Genomic DNA, 5,359 nt, shown 5'->3' with positions numbered 1-5,359 from the left:
GAACCATAACCTCTCTTTCGCAGACGGCATCGGTGATACGCAAGGTATGTAGAGAATGAAGTCCTTTCAAAAAACAGACATTGCTAGTAATTAGTTAACATCAATTTTCAAAAACCGATGCTATTAGTAATTAGTTAACATTAATTTTCAAAAACCGATGTTGTCAAATGCATGAGAAACATCAGTTTTTAAATAAAACCAATGCTGGCTCTTTTTTAATACGAAACGAAACCACTCACTCTTTTATGTTGGTGGTAAGGTGCTTGCTACTATACCATGGATTCCCATTCCTTTGTTCTCACCTCAATGATGTCATTGTCATCAATGGCGAAATGTCCGTGTTTCTCGCAAAACCCTAGAGCGGAGAATCTGGGCACGGTGGAGCATCGATTGGAGGTGTTTCTCTCCCTCTTGGACATGTGTTCTCTCCCCCTCAATCTCTCATTCGAAAGGCTCTTTCAACCTGTTCTCTTCGAGAGGCTTCCTCTTCCTCTTTCTGCATTTCCCTAAGTGTGTGTATGTATATACTCTCAAGTATGCACATAAATACATAGGTATGTATATCTCTGTCGAGTTTCCTTGTTCTTCTTCCTTCGCCATCAATTCGCTAAATCCTTAGCTCTCCTGTTCTTTGATCCAATCATGGCCTTGCTAGTCAACAATGCTAATGGCTCTGCCAATGGTCTTCTCGGAAAAGCCAAGAAGCTTATTTCGATACTGACCATGGGATTGGTTAGTTTTCACTTTTTTTACCGACTCCGCTCTTAATCCATTTCGTTATTTACTAACTTTTCCTTGAATTTCTATCACGGCTTCAATAAATTCGAACCTAACTCTGCGCTTTTTCTCCTTCCATTATAACAAGGTGTAACAAGGCGTAAAAACTGAGGTAGAATATGAGAATTGACTTGTGAAATAGGATTTTTATTTCTTGAAATATTTTAGATTGGAGATGTCAGATGAGAATCGATCATAAAGATTTCTTATATTGATATCTGGATTGTGACTTTTCATTGGTTTTTGAAAGTTAGATTTTGGTTTATTTGTTTCATTAGTGAAATAGGAATGACATTTTTGTGATTTTGCAAATGATAGCATGTGCATTCTTATGTCTTTTGAAATTCCAGATGTGTATGTTTTGGGTTTGACAACCACTTTTGGTAATACAACAACCGAACTTTGAATACTCAAATACTTTTCTTTTGGTATATGTTTATTTTCAAAATTTCCATTATAGTTCTGTTTGGATAAACTTCACCGTGAATTTTTATTGTAAGTTAAAATCAACTTATGCTCCTTAGTTCTTGGAAAAGTTACATGAAATGAGTTTTTATGAAAACTAAATGCAAAAGTTAATTTTAGTTTACAACAAAAGTACATTTCATTTTATCTTCTTATTTTCGTTTCCTATGAGTGCTTACAAAGAAGTTTATTAAAATAGACTAAAAAATTTGATGTTTGTGGAAATGTGATCTTGTTTGTGTTTTTAATTTGCAAAAAGGATAGTGTGAGATGGCAGGCCATGAAAATATTCCAGTTGCACAGGGAAGCCATGAGCCATTGAAGGTAACTATTTTAATGTGTAGATTTAGCTTCTCTAATGTTGATTCGGTCAATTTAGGTTTTAATTGGATGTGGGCTTTGTTTTCCGCTACATCCAATTGAACTCGGCCAGATCTGATTTCTCTCTTTTGTTTTTTTCTGTTCTCATATATTAATTATTTGTTTTCAGCAAAAGGGTGGAAAGCCTCGTGTCATGATAAAGACGGACTAGGGAACACATTTCTACCCCCACTAAAGGTGAGAAAATTGAGAAAAGTGCTAGTGAATTTTTGGCGGAGAAAGTCTCTGAATATCCTGATGAAGTAATCTGCGCTAGCACTTGGAGCACTAACAAATTTGGCTTTGGTAAGTTGTACATTGCTGACTTGTACTCTATGGTCCCGCCCTTCATAACTTCAAAATTGTAGTTGCCTACGATTGTTGATTTGACAGTGTCACTTCCATTATTAGGCAATCAAAAGAGATTCTTCCTTTGCAAGCAAAGTGAAGAGAATAGTTATACTTGGTGGTGCATTCTTTGCCTTGGGGAATGTGAATCTTACTACAGAAGCAAATGTAGGTGGTGATTTCTGTTTGTTGTGTTTCTTGGAATAGGTAAAATGATACGTACTAACTTTCTTTGGGCCTTTCCATTTATATTTTGTAAGCTTTTCATATCTTTGAAAAGATATGCAAACTTACAAATTAATCCAATATTGAGCTCCTTGACTTTATGACTTTGCCTTTTATTTTTCTTTTTCCCGAAGATGACATTAAAAATATGTATAACACTAATTTATTTATCAACGAATGCAATTATGTACATAAGTAATATTAATTTATCGGTTTACAATTTACGCACTAAGTAATATAGCTTGCAATTATTTTACTTAACTAATATTGAAAGATTTTCTCTTGGTTGTGGGTGGGGAGCAGCAATTAATGGCCGTAAGTGCTTGTTTTGGTGTTAAAACAATTTATGCAGTAACTAAGCTCATGTCCCTGATGACCAAGATAGTCTGCTATTATTGCATGAAGTCAATGTCACTAACTGGATTTGTTTCGGCATGAAGTAGAAGGCAACATAAAAAGATTGTATACATGTAAATAGTTATATAAGGCTGGGTTGTTGTTGTTATTGTGTGGCATGGCTTTGTATATTCATTGGCAGAACCACAACTATGCGGTTGACCCTGCCACACTGCCAGAAGGAGTGGAGGTTACTCATAGGAACCTTAATGACGGAAGTTGTGCTGGCCTTGCATTCCCTGCTCAAAGAATAATGTCTCTTCAATACCACCTAAGGCATCCCCAGGACCCCATGATTCTGATTGCGGTATGAGATACAAACTTAATGCCACATTAATTATTTCAGTCAACTTAATAAATAATGTTATCTGTTCTTTATCCAGCTTTTAGGGAGTTTGTAGAATTAATGAAGCAAGAGAAAAACAAGAAATTCGAACCCCAAATATAAATAGTGTCTAGTTTGGATGCGTAATGCTTGAAGCTGACACACTAGGAGGAATTGAAATTAGCTAAAACTTTAGGCTTATAGTTAAGTCCTGATCGATTGTCTCATCTCACAAGCTTTCAATTCTTCAACTTCAGGGACAAGAGCAAGCATAGCATGCCTTCGAAGTATCCATGTGCTATTTTTAAGATCCAATCCATTGTTACCGTCCAATTCTGGACCTATTAAATTGTTTTTATCATGATGACACCTGACCTAGGAAGTGATAGTTTATTACTTTAAAAACTGCCAATTACAATTTATTTATGAGCCATTTCGTCCGATTCACTTGATCAAGTGATACAACTAACAGGCAAACCAGAATGTAGAATGTTCTTTACTATTCTACATTGTTGACATGCAAGTATTTATATTCATCATTTGAAAGGTTAACTATGTTGTGAATAATGTAATTGAACTTGAACTTCAAGGGGGCCCAAAACATGTTAAGTACGCTGTAGTTGGAGGGCTTTCAGATCAGATTCGGCAACTTAGGGAATCGATTGAATTACCTTTAACAAATCCTGAGTTTTTTCTCAGGGTTGGAATTGGAATGAAACTCCCCAAGGTATGGATGTTCTGAAATATTTTATATGAATGTTTTGATAAAGGAAAAATTACTGAATATGTTTCTCAATGGGTGTTCTTCTTTATGGACCCCTTGGAACTGGGAACACATTACTATTAGCAAAACCAATTTCCTACAACGTAGAAGCTATATTCTTGAAGGTTCAACTCTTGTCTTTGTGCTGTGTGAAAAAAGTGCTTGATGAAGGTGTTCTAATAAAACAAAATACTTCTTTCCTACTTTTCATGATTGGAGCGTTCGGAAATAGAGGAACCTAATTGAGCTATTAAAAATAATGCATTTGTCATTATTACAATTGGATCTTTCTCTCACTACTAAAAAATAGTTTTTTTACGATGCACCTTCTAAGACAGTTCCCAAAATCTCGTTGTCATATATAAGGCGGTGACAATTTCATAAATATGTGGTGTTTCAATGAAGACTGTTTTACAAACCCGTCTTTATTTATTACGGTCAATGACGGTCTTACGCCGAAACTGTCATTGTGTATTCACATTTTGCCAACTTTTTACCACATGCGTGATATCTTTTTTCATTTGTTTTCTTCTTTCTTGTAGCATATGGAAGACACTCTGTTCATCTTTCTCTCTCTCGACTGGGAAGATGTCATTGGTTTGGAGGAGCAGCAGCGACACCACCTCTAGAGGCTCCACATGAAGGGATTGCTCTGGAAGCCACCGCCTGAGGAGGAGGACTCATCGTCGCCACTGTCGTCCTCCGCCCTCAAATCTGTTGTCTTACCGCTCTCTCACGACAGGGAAGTCTCTGTCGATGAAAACTGTCTATTCACAGAGTCACTGAAGGCAATGGGCGGCGAGAACATTGACACGTAAAAATATACAACAAGGAAAGAATAGTAGGTGCGTTGAACAAGGTTGGGATTGCGACACACAACAAATAAGGATGGAGGTGCTAGATCAAATAGCGTAGGGTTTAAGAGGGGAAAGGATATGGCCCTTCTTATCATGCATACTAGACACCTACTATGAGGGCCTGGTCCTTCTGCATCTTCCCAAAATGGTTGTCAACATCATTAAGCTCCTCAAGGATTCTGATTCTATCGTTAGAGATGTCAGCATCAACATGGTTTCTCTTCTCACCTCCAAATTGGGTCGAGAAGGAGAAGGTGTTTGTTTTGCTGGTAAGGCCCATCTTCAAGGCTCTCGACGAACAGAATAAGCACATCATGTCTGGCTCTACTCCCTGTTTGGTTAGGATAGTCAACAACACACACCATCTTCCTGCTTGTTATATATAGGTCTATTAGTCAACAAGCTCTTACTTGATTTTTCCAAATAAAACATTATTTTAACATGAGATCAGTGTCCATTGTTTTAACATTTAACATTAGCAAAGAAAATGTTTTTTCATCATTAATTGGGTCTTATTCACTAAAACCCTCTATTGCATTTGGCAGAACTAGTTTCTGAGAATAGCAGAATGGAAACTTGGGAAACTTCTGGAGACCAAATTGAGTTCAATTCTCAAAGGTAAATTACTTGCTTTTTTTACGAGTCTTTAATCATTTGAGTGACCTTTGCTTTTTTTTTTTGGGTAGTTTGGGTGATGCTAATAGCAATGCTCTAATTTTGCCAGCTAAGAGGATGAGGAAAAGGAAAGGGAAGGAACAGGTAGGGACAATTAAACATGTTTATTTGTTCATTCAATTTGCATGTTCACAAATTTTGTTTGATCAAAGTTTTGTTGACTTAGGA

The 5,359-nt window shown here is 36.6% G+C and overlaps 1 pseudogene; it reads left to right on the top strand.

Moving 5' to 3' along the window:
* The first annotated feature begins 642 nt into the window (after positions 1–642).
* Positions 643–4,288, top strand: LOC114389773 (annotated as a pseudogene).
* The last annotated feature ends 1,071 nt before the right edge of the window (positions 4,289–5,359 follow it).

This window comes from Glycine soja, chromosome 16, assembly GCF_004193775.1.
Source record: "Glycine soja cultivar W05 chromosome 16, ASM419377v2, whole genome shotgun sequence".
Lineage (NCBI taxonomy): Eukaryota > Viridiplantae > Streptophyta > Magnoliopsida > Fabales > Fabaceae > Glycine > Glycine soja.
The sequence above is the reverse complement of the archived record's forward strand: the minus strand, read 5'-3'. Positions and strand labels throughout refer to the sequence as shown.